The sequence below is a fragment of the Bos taurus genome, chromosome 11, assembly GCF_002263795.3.
Source record: "Bos taurus isolate L1 Dominette 01449 registration number 42190680 breed Hereford chromosome 11, ARS-UCD2.0, whole genome shotgun sequence".
NCBI lineage: Eukaryota > Metazoa > Chordata > Mammalia > Artiodactyla > Bovidae > Bos > Bos taurus.
The window spans coordinates 106,966,987-106,982,474 of NC_037338.1; the positions used below are offsets into that span (position 1 = coordinate 106,966,987).

A 15,488-nucleotide genomic window follows, 5' to 3' on the forward strand; every position below is an offset into this window, starting at 1 on the left:
ATTTATCTATTGATATAATTTTGGTATGGTGATTGATCCACTTGCGGTTTACTTTTCTGAGATAACTGTTAAACTGATACAGTCTGTGTTGTTAAATACCGCTTACTTCATCCTGCAAGCAGCAGTAATCAGGCAAGTGAAATATATAGCTAAATAAAATAAAACATGACTAGGATTTTCATAAGTTGAAAGCTTTTTATATCATATGCTGGCATAGTGTAGAAAAGTATGTCAATGACTAGATTGTAAGACCAAGGTTTAAGACAATCATCCCGTAAAATTGTGAGGATAAGAAGATATCTTCTGGACTCGTGGCTCAGTGGATAAGAATATGCCTACCAATGTAGGGGACATAAATTCAATCCCTGGTTGGAGGAAGCTTCCACATGCCATGGAGCAGCTAAGCCCGAGGGCCATGACTACTGAGCCTGCGCTCTAGAACCTGTGAGCCACGGCTATTTAAGCCTGCTCACCTAGAGTCAGTGCTCCAGAACAGGAGAAGCCACTGCAGTGAGAAGCCCACACACGCCAACCAAGAGGAGCCCAAGCGCAGCCAAAAATAAACAAACAAATACATTTTTAAAAAAGGATATCTTCCAAGTCATAGGGAAATAAGTTAATATTACATGTGCATTTGTATTAGTATAGACAATGAGAGGCAACCATCATACACACAAATAGTATTCAATGGTGTTTCAGTGATTCACTCTTATTACTTCCCTGTTCAGCACAAAGTGGTTGTCTGACCTTATTGAATATTTACATTTGGAGTCTCAAGTCATTTCCTATGAGACAATATGTTGAAATGGATTTGGTCATTCTCTGATGACTCTCCGTCTGGCTTTACTTCTGTTAGCACTCTATGATGTTAGCATCACTGAAATAATTTAGCAAAAATAAGTGTCTAATACTAGTAGTATGTGAATGTAATTGTCTGCTTTAGAGTTAAGAAACTAATAAATATTGTAATAATTACCTATAAGGCCTATTAAAGGACATAAATGTGATTATATACTCTTATATTAAACTTTGTACAAAGTCTACATTGATTTTTATATTATTTGAACTAGAATACTGATAAGCATGACTCAAAATTTTCAAGAATAAAATAAATCCATTCATTTCTTTTAATTTGTCCATAGGCACTGCAGACTGGGTCTAAGTGAAGGCAATGCCAAATTTCACAGATGTGACAGAATTTGTTCTTCTGGGGTTGACCAGTCGTCAGGAGCTTCAAGGTCTCTTTATTGTGGTGTTTCTAGTAGTTTACATGATCAGTCTGATAGGGAACATTGGTATGATTATTTTGATCAGCATCAGCCTCCAGCTTCAGAGCTCCATGTACTTTTTCTTGAGTCATTCGTCTTTTGTGGATGTGTGGTTCTCTTCCAATGTCACTCTGAAGATGCTGGAAAACTTACTATCAGACAAAACCCATTTCCTATGTGGGGTGTTTGGTGCAGTGTTACTTCTTCAGAGCCCTTGTCCACGTGGAAGTATATATCTTGGCTGTGATGGCCTTTGATCGCTACATGGACATCTGCAGCTCTCTGCTTTATGGCAGTAAAATGTCCAGGACTGTCTGTGCTCATCTCATCTCAGTGACATACATCTATGGGTTCTCTGTCAGCCTAATCTGCACACTGTGGACATATGGCCTGTACTTCTGTGGAAACTTTGAAATCAACCACTTCTATTGTGCTGACCCTGCTCTTATCAAGATTGCCTGTGGAGGGGTCCACGTTAAAGAATGCACCATGATTGTTATTGCTGGGATGAATTTCACATATTCCCTCTCTGTGGTTCTCGTTTCCTATACCCTCATCATAGCGGCCGTGCTGCACATACGCTCTGCCAATGGCAGGAGGAAGGCATTCTCCACGTGTGGGTCCCACCTGACAGCTGTTACCATGTTTTATGGGGCTCTCCTCTTCATGTATCTCAGGAGGCCCACTGAAGAGTCTGTGGAGCAGGGGAAGATGGTGGCCGTGTTTTACCCCACAGTGATTCCCATGCTGAACCCTATGATCTACAGTTTGAGGAACAAAGGTGTGAAAGAGGTGGTCAACAAAGCAATCGTCAAGGCAAACTTGAGGCAGTGAACCTGCAGCACATAATTCCGTGTATGCCACTTCCTGTTATAAATGTCCAGGCATATAAATTCCCTGTTTAAAATAGACTGTATACAGGCAACACTTAAATATACTAAGAGGTCCAGTCTAACACAGTGATGGTTTACCCCGTGAACGGACTCTCAGGACTAGGCCTCCTTCATCTACATATGCAAACATACTAACCCTGACCTATTAGTGTTAGTCCCAGTGTATGTAGAACTGTGCTAAGTGTAGTCATCAGATAACTCATCAACACATTTGCATAAGCACACGCTAATTTGGAGGTATCTTTGTAAGAGTTGAATATGCTTTCTTAGGATATTTTCTATATATAATTGCTTTTCACTTGTTTTATAAGTAATATATAATTTCATTAGAAAAAATTAAGACTTCATCACTTTTCCATGAATATAAAAGTTGGTGGATCCTCATTTACCAAAAAAGCTTTCAATAACATTCATACATGCATGGACTTTTGAAAACAAAAATGTATTCAGAATCTTCAACTAGTGTCATGAATCAATCAGAAGGTTAACTCTCAGTATGTATTGCTCTATAATTAACAGTATTTGTATTTCAAACAATCTGTTGACTCACCGTAATTCTACTCTTTGGTTTGGATTTTGGCTAGTTGTTTTTCTCTTCATTAATTTAAATAGGTGAAAAATTTATGACTAAAGCCTATCATGTCCTTCTCATAGTTTAAAAAGATGAAGCAATATGGATTTTTGTCATTTAAAATCTAACTTTTGATTAGAAAAATGTCCTGTTAAACATTTGATTGCTATAATGAAGGTATTGTTTGATTCCAAATTCTTGTCACTAACATTACATTCTTAGGTCTGTATTTAGCTGCTTAAGTCAAGCTTTTAATAACTAGAGTGGATCAACCAGATAAGAATCTGTGTAAAACCAAATGTCATTGAACTAGACATGTGTTAAAATGTGAGCAGCACAGCTCAAACTGGTATCCATTGGGATCTGAGTACACATTTACAATTCAATTTATGTTGATTGGTGTCCACTTAATCTACCTTCATTCTTAATATAAGTGGAATACATTTTTTGTCCTTGTTGACTCTTGCTAATAATACCAGCATAAAAGCAAATCAGAGCAGAAGTAATTTCTCATGAATGAGTTTATTCTTGTTTAAGGGCTAATCCAATTAAAAGGGGTGCACAACTGAACACGTGTAGAAAGACTCTGAGAAGTAACACTTACTTGTGGTAGTATCACTGGAAAGATGGATTCATTTAAGCACAGAAAGTATTGTAACTCAGGCTAACGTACTAATTGCCACAAGCCACATTCCCTCAGATTGGTTCTGAGAAAAAGCAGATGGTGGGAGGAGAGTTCTTTTTCTTAACTTTAGGTTCTGAGCAGGAAGAAAAAGTACTATTTGATTAGTATTGGAAACTACATTAACAAAGGTTTTTTTTTTTTAATGTTTTCAAATCACCCAAGTTTGCTTCTAACAAGTTGGTGTCAAGTATGAAACGATAGGCTGCTCAAGAAACAATCGTATTGACAGAGACCATTATAACTTGACCCTTTAAGATCACATTTTCTGTGATCCTTATGGCAGACATATTTCTCAGTGTCCATTATTTTATGTTTTATTTTATAAGTAAAACATTTGTCATCCAGCTGTTCACCACCGTTCCCATTGCTCCTTGTCAGTGGGATACATAATGTTGTCAAGTCTTGTTAATGAGCCATCAGTAGAAAGTGGTGCCTGAAACCTAAAGATCACCTTGTCTATGTTAAAGCCATTAGATACGGACTTTTTTCTCTTCCTTCCCACTTGAAAATGTTGCCACTGAAATGATCACTTTTTAGACAAAGACGGAAACCCCATATTGAGGGTCTAATTGCCTTTCCCAAACCCCTTAATTCATACTGCTGCCTGAGAAAGGAGTAAATTATTAAGTCACTGCATCTTGGGAGTTCACTTAGCTATAGTGCTATATTTGCTCTTATAATACTTTCCATAAACATATCCTTGGCACTTCACCTCCGCATCTTACCACTCACTAGGACAATTTTTACCTGAGAATGATCAAGTCTCTTCAGAAACTATTCTGGTATTGAGAGGAGGGCATCTTGTCTTCTGTCTTAACCAGAAGGAGAAAAACTCAAGATTCTGATTTATATTAGATATTAGGTTATATATCCTTTTGTCCTAACTACTTGATGAGTCCTTGGGCTTGTTATGACCTTTAAGAGTCCAGTTGTCACATTAACTGGTTTTGGATCCCTGCCGGGAGCCGGCATATTGCATATTGAGTGCATATTGCATATTGAGTGCAGCACTTTCCACAGCATCATCTTTCAGGATCTGGAATAGCTCAACTGGAATTCTATCACTGCCGGTAGCCAGCGTGAGGAACTCCACCCATGACAAAGGTCCTGAGGAAGGAGGCTCGGCATACGCAAAGGCAGGATCGAGCCTTAGGAGTCCCCCATCTACCCCCAAAACCAGAGTCTGCCTACTTTCTGCTTTGTGCTTTCACTTACACCTCTGACTTTACGGGGGGCTGTCCCCCACTACCTCTCTGAAAAAAGAGTTAGCTTACAGCTCCAGTTAATAATTCCTGGGTGTGACAGTGTTTAACCTACAAACTCCTTTGGAAGTCCTCTAGCCTGCCTGAATAGGTTTTTCCGGCCACAGTGATTGTTCAGAGCCTCCCAACTGTGAGAGGCATGAGATGTTCTAAACTGTCTAAATACAGATTCCTTTGAGCAGTTAAAAGATTGATTAGAAATTGTATTGGTGAAGGGATTTCCACTTGTTGGGCCAATGTTTGCTGCTAAGTTTCCATATCCCTTACCTGCTGTGTCCCTGGCAGTGTATTGATTAATATAATTGGTGTAAGTAGTAGCTTTAATGTTTGTAACCTGGGACCCTTGAGTTAATTCTTTTTCTTGTTATAGCCCACCACACATTTGCTCTGTAGGAATGCAACTTTATCTAATGCTTTTGGAGGGTGGCTCCTGACCAATCACCTTTAGAGAAAAATAAGTTTTCTGAAGAAAGGGTCTTAAAATGTTAACAGGCCTCCGGGCCAGAAGATGATGCAAATCACCTAAGCTTTTGCATATGATAAGTTTGCAGGAAGAAAGCCTGGCTTGCTGCCTGACTCTACCCCTTCCCCCATTATCCTCTATGCATAACTTAAGGTATAAAAACTACTTTGGAAAATAAAGTGCAGGCCTTGTTCACCGAAACTTGGTCTCACCATGTCGTACTTTCTCTTACCTTCTGGCTGAGTTATTCAGCCTCTTTTCTCCACTGAATTTCCTCACTGAGCTATCCTTATTCTATTACTCTTTATATCCTTAATTAATGTTTAATTAAGCAGTTGTTTCCTGATCCTCGCCGACGCCGTCCCTGCTTCGAATTCCCTGGATCCACCGGGGCTGGACCCCAGCAGATCCCTTTTGACCCGTCATCTGGGCCATTTCGCTAGCCTTTTTAGGTACTTACAAGTCTCTTTCTTAAGCTTAGGAAACCTCAGCTATTTTTTTTTTTTTCTTTCTGCACTGTGCTTGCAGGTATAGATAAGGTGTGTTTTCACCAGACATTTGAGCCAGCACATCTTTAACTGTCCTTACTTATTAGTGGGGCTTCCCCAATGGCTCAGCAGCAAAGAATCATCTGCAAGGCAAGAGACATGATTTCAATCCCTGGGGGAACATCCCCTGGAGAAGGAAATGGCAACCTACTCCAGTATTCTTGCCTGGAAAACCCCATGGACAGAGGAGCCTGGCGGGTTACAGTCCATAGGGTCACACAGAGTCAACACAACTGAGCATGCACACACTTACACGCACTTATTCTGAGTGAAATTGTTCCCCCAGAAGATGTGTTAAGTTCCTAACCTGAAGAACTTCAGAGTTTGGTTATAGGATCATTGGGTTATAGGGTCATTATTTGGATGTAGGGTCATTGAAGATGCAATTGTTAATATGAAGTCATACTGAAGTAAGGTGGACTGTTAATCCCGTGTGAGTGATGTCCTTACAAGAAATCTGGACACAGATGTAGAGGGAAGATGACCATGAGAAGACAGCAGAGACTGGAAAGATGCTTACAAGACAAGGAATGCCTGGGACCATGAGCAGCTGGAAAAAACAAGGAAGGAACCTCCCCTAGAGCTTCATAGAGAGCCTGGTTCTGCCAATACCTTGACTTCAGACTTGTAGGCTCCAGAACTGTGAGAAAATAAATTTTTGTTGTTCTAAGTCAATGAGTGTGTGGTACTGGTTAATGCAGACTGATGAAACTAATATATTTCTTTACAGTAATTTTTAAAAGTTAGAACTTGGGTTTCACTTTAGTTTTTCTTAGTCTCCCAGGCTATCATCCTTTCTGCTCTAGGAGCTCTTCAAATGTATCTGAAGTTTCTTTGGTAAACGTGTGGTTTTGCAGCAACCTCCCCTGAATCCAGTGTGCTACCCAGAAGGGGCACCAGATTCCTTTTGAAAGTTTCACTGACCTTTAAACCCTTCTCACATTGCCAATCTCAGGTTCAGCCCTTACTCTGTAGTTTACCATAGAGGCTCACTGCTGTGCTTTTAACTATTTAAATTATACTTTTGTAGTTATTTAAAAAATAGCAACAACAAAGATGTTCTCCTCTCTTGAGTTTTATCTTTGGCAATTGACAGTCATGATTCCCAAGATTAATTTCTCTGCAACTGTGCTCCTTGACCCCAAAAGAAGTTGATTTAAGAACTTGGAAATCAGGATTGCAGTTCATTGCTTCTCTTCAGAATTTGTACAGTTTACATCCACTTAGAACACCTTGTTGCTGCTTTAATAATGGTGTTGAGGTTAGGTGAGGCATAAATTAAAATAAAGTTTAATATAAATAATTTAACATGGCAATATCGATGTCTTCACATAAATGTGAAATCTAATTTAACAATGAAGTGTTTACTAAGATAAGTTGGATAAAATAAGCTAAACTGTTTCTAAATAACGTATACAATCAATTTTTTGCCAGTATTTTCCGAAATAGCAGACTATTCAGCATATTCAGGAATGCTTTTTATTTTGCCCTATGAGAATAGCTCACAATATCACTCACATGGTAGACACCAAACATTTGAATCTGAATTAAAAAAAAAAAATCCAGTTGATGGTTTAAGTGGGTCTTAGATTGCATCACTTTACAACCACCCCAACATAGAACAATATTCCTGACATCTGACAGCAACCACATTTTAAACTTGGTTTTAAACTACCACTTCCTGTCAAACCATTGTAATTTCTTCAAATCCCTAAAATATAAAAGGATCTTAAGTTGCTGAGGGAATATAGGGGTATGTCTGCATTTTTGTTTTGATACAGAAAAAGAGAGTATGACTTTCCAAAAGCTGACCCTGATTTCCAGATCTGCATGTCGAAAAATGACATGTTTTCAAACAACACGAGAACCATGGAATTACCGAGAGTGACCGCCAGTGAATCTAGTGGGAGTCAGAAGCAGACAGGAATGGTTTTTAGCAGACAGGGTGCAGTTGAGGAACAGGTACTGCCTGGAATGACATGGGGATGGACAAGAAGCTTACTTTACCACCTCCCTTGTTCTGTCTCCACAATGTATAAAATAGAAGCATTTTTGAAAGCAGTGGCTAAATCTTATTATCAGTTAAATAGAAACTATCCAGGTCAAAACTGTCAAGTGTCACAGATGCGAATAGTAGCAATTTGTTAAAAATGTGCATTATAGTCTTTTAAACCTTTTATCTTACTTATAAATTATATGAAAAATAGAACACATGTGCAAAGTCATTTTGCTCATATAAAAATGGTAGAAATAAAATTAACCTATCAAAGATAATAAAAACAACATATCTGCATGTGGCATAGTTCCAAGACAGTCAGTGTTACAAGATACATTTTAATGTTTATTAGAGACAGGAAATAACATTTTCAAAGGCTTTCCTCAAGGCATTTTTTACCTCTTGGTTCCTCAGGCTGTAGATCATGGGATTTAACGTAGGAATGACTATTGTGTAGACAGAGGCCATTTGTCTGTGTCAAGGGAATGGTTTGATTTGGGCTGCAGATACATGAAGATCAGAGTCCCATAGAATATAGTGACAGCAGTCAGATGAGAACCACAGGATGAGAATGCTTTGTACCTCCCTTCTGCAGATTGGATTCTCAGGATGGCAGCCACAATGTATAGGGAAGAAATAAGGACCGTGGTCAAAGGGCTGATCATGTTGAATCCAGCAAAGATAAAAATCAAGATCTCTTTGAGGCTGGTGTCTGAGCATGCAAGGACCATCAAAGGGACATCATCACAACAGAAGTGATTAATAACATTGGGGCCATAGCAGATCAATCGAAAAGTAACAACTGTGTGGAGGAAAGCAACAGAAAAGCTGTATCAGTAAGGGCCTGCTACCAGTTGCATGCACACCTTTTGGGACATGATCACCATGTAGAGAAGAGGACTGCAGATGGCCACATAGCAGTCATAAGCCATGACTGCAAGAAGGAACGTCTCCAAAATCAAGAAGTTCAGGAAAAAGCCCAGCTGTGCGCACATGCATAGAGAGATATGGACCTGTGCTTGCTCAGGAGGGTCTCCGGGAACTTTGGGGCTATTGATGAGGAGTAACAAAAGTCTACAAAGGCCAGATTACTGAGAAAAAAAGTACATGGGTGTGTGAAGGTGAGGATCCAACCGGATTAAGGAAACGATGCCAGCGTTTCCCACCAGAGTTAGAGAATATACCACTAGAATGAGAAGAAAGAGAAGCATTTCAGTCTCTCTCTGGACTGAAAAACCCAAAAGAACGAGTTCCATCACCTGGTAATATTCTCTTCAGTCATTTGTTCTAGTCTCTGAACTGCTGAAAAGAGACAAGTTAAAGACAGATAAGTTATCAGGAGTAAGGAATTGTCATCAGATGCCAAAACGTGTGTGTTTTAACTTGAGAAAGTATTGCTCATTGAAGCAGAATAAGTCGCTCAGTCGTGTGCGACCCTTTGTGACCCCGTGGACTGTAGCTTACCAGGCTCGTCCATCCATGGAATTTTCCAGGCAAGAGTACTGGAGTGGGGTGCCATTTCCTTCGCCAGGGATCTTCCTGACCCAGGGATTGAACCCAGGTCTCCTGCATTGCAGGCAGATGCTTTACCGTCTGAGCCACCAGGGAAGTTCCCCAGAAGTTCTGAAGCACAATATCATAACAAATAAATATATCCCCTCTCAAACTCTCCTGTCTGATTATTTATAATTTTCTGAAGCCAAAAATTGAGGTTTAATAAAAATAATGTTTATAAATATATGTAATATTTTAAGTTTAGATTATTTTTAGTCATATTAAATAATAGAATAAAGACATTTTAAAATACCCTGCTCCCATATTTACTTCTCAGTGGAGTAAAACTTTAATATGTAACATTTTATTTGTTTTAATAGATATTTATTTTAACAAATGTTCATTATGCTAAATATAATACAAAGCTAAACAGGATATTCCATGGATAGAAAAGTGGAGGAAATTGAATATTTCTATTTGTGAATTAGGCACATTTTGGATTCATATGTAATTTATTCATTTTCAAATACTACTTTCTAAAAGTGAAAAAGCACACTTGTAGTTAGAATACACATATGTTAAAAAGTAGAGTCCTTTATAATCATTTACTCAGTGGACTTGAGTTTGGCTTCTTTTTCCTATTTGGAACCAGTCTGTTGTTCCATGTCCAGTTCTAACTGTTTCTTCCTGATCTGCATACAGATTTTTCAAGAGGCAGGTCAGGTGGTGTGATATTCCCATCTCTTTAAGAATTTCCCCCATTTTATTGTGATCCACACAGTCAAAGGCTTTGGCATAGTCAATAAAGCAGAAATAGATGTTTCTCTGGAACTCTCTTGATCCAGTGGATGTTGGCAATTTGATCTGTGGTTCCTCTGCCTTTTCTAAATCCAGCTTGAACATCTGGAAGTTCACGGTTCACGTATTGCTGAAGCCTGGCTTGGAGAATTTTGAGCATTACTTTACTAGCGTGTGAGATGAGTGCAACTGTGAGGCAGTTTGAACATTCTTTGTCATTGCCTTTTTTTGGGACTGGAATGAAAACTGACCTTACAACCTAGAGGTTTTCAATTGCAAATGCTAAAAGAACCAGCTTTGCAGTTTCCAAGGAAAAAAAAAGTTTCATTTTAAGCAATTTTCTCTGAAATCCAAGGAATATCATGGCCATCCTGCATCAAAAGTCATGTTTCCTTTATGTACTCATAGTTTCATGCCTAAATTATAGACCAAATAATGCTCAAATTGACTCTGATATCAGGGGCAGATCAGCTGATAAAAAGCTTGGATTGTTCCTCTGGAGGGAAGTGAAACCTTGGTCCCATCAGAAGAATCTGAGGGTTTAAGGGAATTTGCAGGAGTGGGGAAAGCTTGGTCCAACCTACATGTACCATAATCTTAAATAATGTTTATTTACTTTACTGAAGTAAAAAAAAATTATAAAAACAAATATAAATCACTGAAAGGTAAAGAAATTCATAATATGTGATTGAAAGCTTCATTCTAAGCAAACTGTGTTCTCTTAACCTAGAGAGTAGACTAAATTCCAGTCTGACCAGCTTACCAGATAACAAACAAACAAAAAAATTGTTTATGGGTAAGCTTAGAAAAGTCTTTTCCATATATCTTGAAGGAGCAGTATTTTTGCAAAGGCATCAGTGTGAAACCATAGAAGGCATGCTTAAAACCTGATTGAATTGAAATTGACAAAGTAATCTGGTCACTGCTGCAACCTGAAACACTTGAATATGATAACTAGGATTATAACTGACAGCATTTTACCAGAACATATCAGGCTTTCATGAATGTCACATAATTTCTAGGATATCTATATTAGTATCATCAACCATACAATATAACTTGAGAAGATTCATCACTCTTTCTGACAACACTTCCCATGTAATTTAACACGTCCAATGAACTCAGGTAGTTTAATATCTCTCTTTGGGATGTCTCAGGGGCCCTCTGAAGCACCCCAAAGTTAGCTCGACGTCAAATGACTTCTTTGCTTTACCTCTTCTGTATATTTACCTGAGATCTAATCTTTACTATTTTCACTCCTTCTTCTAGCTTTGAGTTTGGTCTGCGCTCCCCTTTCTGCCTAGGGTAAAGATAGGTTGCTTATTCGAGCTTTCTTTTTAATGGATGCATTCACAGCTTTACATTTCATTGTTGGTGATGTTTTTCCAGAATCCAATACATTACTGCAGCTTCCTAAGTCCATACCTAGGATTTGTTGGCATAAAGTTCAACCAGGAAATGTGAAATTCATGAAAATCTGATATGTCCTGGTAAAATGTTGTCACATAATTTCTAGTATATCTATATTAGTAACATTAACCATACACTATAACCTGACAAGATTCAATTTTAAACAAAAGTTACTTCAAACAGGTCAACACAAGTAACAAATCTTTAGCTATACTGACTAAGAAAAAAGACAACTAAAATCAGCAACAAAGAGGAAACATAACTGCTGATATGAGAAAACAGCACAGTAGGGGAGAGCTCTGAGCAGCTGAGCGCTGTGAGATGGGATAACCTGATGAAATTCTGTTATTTAAGCCTCAGTCTGTGGTATTTTATTCTGGAAACCCTAGCAAACTAGCACAGCTTTATCCTCTTTCTTGCAAATAAAAGTTATGAAAATAGTGCCAAAACCCACAAAGTATATAAAGTATCCGAAAGGAGGAAAACAAAAAGGATGAACTACCTAGGGTGTTGGTATGTTCTGCTGACCGTTGGGCAGTGCTGACCGTTGGGCAGTGCCGGGCCCAGGCCAAGTGCTTGAGACAGAGATGGTTGTAGTGGGAGTGGACGTGGTGCCCAGCGGCCAAGACTGTCTGCTTTAGCTGCAGATCGTTCCCCTTCCTCAACTCAGTAAACACCCGCCGTGGTCGCTGGGTGGGGACAAAGGTCTGCAGAGGTGACACTGTCAAAGACATTGTTGACTCTCCTTGGACACCGACCCGCATGGCCTTCAGCCTGCCCCTGTCCTCTCTGCTGATGTGCCCTGAGCCCCTCCTGGGCACAAGCCTCACCAGGGGCTGGGAACACAACCAGAGGCGACCGCCCAGCCTGCACCACAGGCCCTGGCCTGGTAGGGAGGCGGCGTGAGCTGGGTGAGTGCTCCACAGGGTGCTGGCCGGGGTCTCGTCTACCCGGCAGCTGTGAGTCAAAGGCGGGAGTAGCTTTTTCTTTGTTTCTTACCAAAGTTAAAATAAAAACATCCAAACCACCAGCCTTGGTGTACTCCTTTCCCTATTTGGAACCATGTATTGTTGTTCCATGTCCAGTTTTAACTGTTGCTTCCTACAGGTTTCTCAAGAGGCAGGTCAGGTGGCCTGGTATTCCCATCTCTTTCAGAATTTTCCACAGTTTGTTGTGATCCACACAGTCAAAGGCTTTGGCATAGTCAATAAAGCAGAAATAGATGTTTTTCTGGAACTCTCTTGCTTTTTTGATGATCCAGCGGATGTTGGCCATTTGATCTCTGGTTCCTCCAGCCCAGCATTTCTCATGATGTACTCTGCATATAAGTTAAATAAGCAGGGTGACAATATACAGTAAGTCAAGGCACCAGCAAGATCACAGGATCTGCAATCAACAGGGATCTTAATGGTACCAGAGAGCCTTTTTTTTGCCGTGCTGCAGGAGGTGCATGCTGCTACTTTATTTCTTGCCACCCTGGAGTTGCAGCTTCCTAAGTCCTTACCTAGCATTTGTTGGCATAAAGTTCAACCAGGAAAAACAGAAAACAAAACCTGTTTTAATGTGTCTCTTGATATTTGGTTTTGTTTTACATTTGCAAGAGCAAAACACAGAAAATGAAGCAAAAGGTACTTTCAAACATATATGGTTACCTGATTTAGAATTACTGATTCAAAGAGTGGTCTGTAAAAATAAAAATGTGACGTCCACTTCCAGCTTTAAGAGAAACAGCATCTGAACGTCCTCACCTGGCACTGGTAATTAGAAAGCTGAACAAAATACTCGGAACAACTGTTTTCAGGTCCTGGACAGCAAGGCCATGCAGGACTAAGTTCCTAGAGTGAAGATGGATACACACTTCCATCTGAAGACTCCTGGCTGTCTGCCTTCAGGCAATTTCCATGCTGCAGGTACAGGGAGGGGAACCCAGATGCAGCCCAGCAAAGCCCTGATCTGAGAACACAGGTGAGCCAGGGAGGCGCAGCAGGTGATATGTGTGGGGCAGGGCATCCAAAAGAGAGCTACTCAGACAGAAAGAATGATTCCAAGTGCCTAATGAGCCTGCTGAGTCTCTGTCAGCTGATCACACCAGATTTGGCTTCTCTAAAATGTCTATTCATGAGTCTTTTCTGGTTTGTAATGTTGTCTATTTTTTTTTTTTTCCTATAGATCTGTTATTATTTGCTTAAAATACTTAGGTGATCCAATGTTGTTTTATATATTTGCATATGTATGTGTGTGTGTGTGTGTGTGTGTGTGTGTATACTTTTTGATGTATTAACCCTTTGTCATACAATGGCCTCCTTTGATGTTTGTTATCATTTTTTCTTAAAGTCTATTTTGTCTGATGTAAGAATTACTATGCCCCCTTCCTTTCTGTTTTCATTCCTGTCAAATACCTTCATCTAGCCCCTCACTTTGAGCCGTTGTGTATCCTTAAAGCTGAAGTGAGTTTCTTGTAGACAGCATAGAGTTGGGTCTTTTTTTTTTTTTTAAAGCATCTGTGTCTTCCTTATTGGTGAACCCACCCTATTTGCATTTAGACTGGGGTATTGATATGTAAGAACTGACTCCTGCCATCTGAGTGATTGCTTTCTGGTTGTTTTTTTGTCTCCACTGATTCCTTTTCCCTTTGTTTCTGCCTACTTTTGTAAATTGGTGGCTTTTCATTGGGGTATTGTTTCCCCTTTCTATATTCCTTGCATCTACTCTAGATTTTTTACTGCGGTTACCATGGAAGCTTACATTAAAATTTTGTACCTAAAACAGTTTGTCTTGTGCTGATTGCAACCTGGCTTTTTTTAGCCAATAAAGTGGCTCCGCATGTACTCTTCCTCTGCAATGTTCTTGATGTTCCAGTTCTCTCTGATGCCTGTGTGTTTGGTGATAAGGTGTATTAGCTGTAGTTACTTTCAGTCATCCCTTTCCTTGAGCCTTTATAACTTGAAATTGTTAATATACCATTCTTCTAAGTAACTGGAATTAACTAAATCTGACTATACATTTTTTACTGACCTACGTGTTATATACTTTTGTGTGTGTTCATGTGTTACTTTGCAATCTTTTTTATTCTGCTTGAACTTCTTCAGCATTCTTTGCAAGGCAGGTCTGGTGGTGATGAACTCCCCTCAGCTTTTCTTTAGGAAACCACTTTATTTCCCTTCATATTTGAAGGATAAGTTTGGTGAATAGAGTTTTCCCTGGTTGGCAATTTTTATTGCTCTGCCCTCTGAATATTTCATTTTACTCTCTCCTTGGCCTGTAGTTTTCTTCTGAGAAATCCCCTGATAGCCCTCATGGGGTTCCCTGTGTCAGTTATAGTCATGCCTGTAAGTAAATCAGACATTCTATTTATAGATCGGAAATTTAATCAGTATTTTGTAACAACATAAGGAAATTGTCATGGTCCTGGGCAACTGGTTGGAAAAGAATTTCCTGACATGAGACAGAGTGAGAGGGAAGAAAATTTATTAGCGGTGGGAGATGCTATTAGAACAGCAGGCCAGCTCAAGAGAGAACCGTCTTTAAAACAGGGGCTCTTAGTCCAATTTCATAACCAGGGTACAGGGAGCAGGTAGGGGTCTTGCAGGTTCATTGCTGATTGGATGAAGAAGGGGGGGCGTGGGAGAGTAAGGCAAAGACCTTCTCCTTATGGGCTAGTAGGGGAGACAGGTTGTACTGCTCAGGAGGACCCTGCAAATCCGGTTAGTAGTTACAACCAATGGGGGAGGGAAGGACCGATCAGGGTCTGGTTCTCCATTCCTGACTTCCCCTTCCTCCTTGGTTTTTTCTCTGCTCTTCCGTCCTTGGGTTCCACCTTCCCCCGTCTCTTTATTTTTAGGGCCAATTCTTTGGCCCCTTTTGATACCCTGCTCAGATCTATCTACCTATTTCCCTTCTCAGGCATTTGGGAACCCGGTCTCAGGGGAAAGGGCGATGACCACTCTGGCTTCTTCAGGCTGCAGGGGCGTCGTGGGTGCTCTAGGTTCCTTTTGCCTGCTCTCCTGCAGGATGCATTTACAGAAGGAGATGAGAGTCCGAGTCCATGGAACGATAAGGCAACTTGTTCAGCATTGTCTGGGTGTTGGCCAGGGAAGTAT

The 15,488-nt window shown here is 39.9% G+C and overlaps 1 long non-coding RNA gene and 2 pseudogenes across 1 annotated transcript; 1 reads left to right on the plus strand and 2 right to left on the minus strand.

The window, feature by feature from the left end:
- Positions 1,172 to 2,102, plus strand: OR5M9CP (olfactory receptor family 5 subfamily M member 9C, pseudogene; annotated as a pseudogene).
- On the minus strand, positions 3,236 to 13,062 carry LOC132346656 (uncharacterized). Its single transcript, XR_009496599.1, has 2 exons — positions 11,891 to 13,062; positions 3,236 to 10,115 (listed from the first exon to the last, which is right to left on the minus strand). It is a non-coding gene; the product is annotated as an uncharacterized lncRNA (long non-coding RNA).
- OR8U38P (olfactory receptor family 8 subfamily U member 38, pseudogene) lies at positions 8,044 to 8,968 on the minus strand (annotated as a pseudogene).
- Positions 13,063 to 15,488: the final 2,426 nt, after the last annotated feature.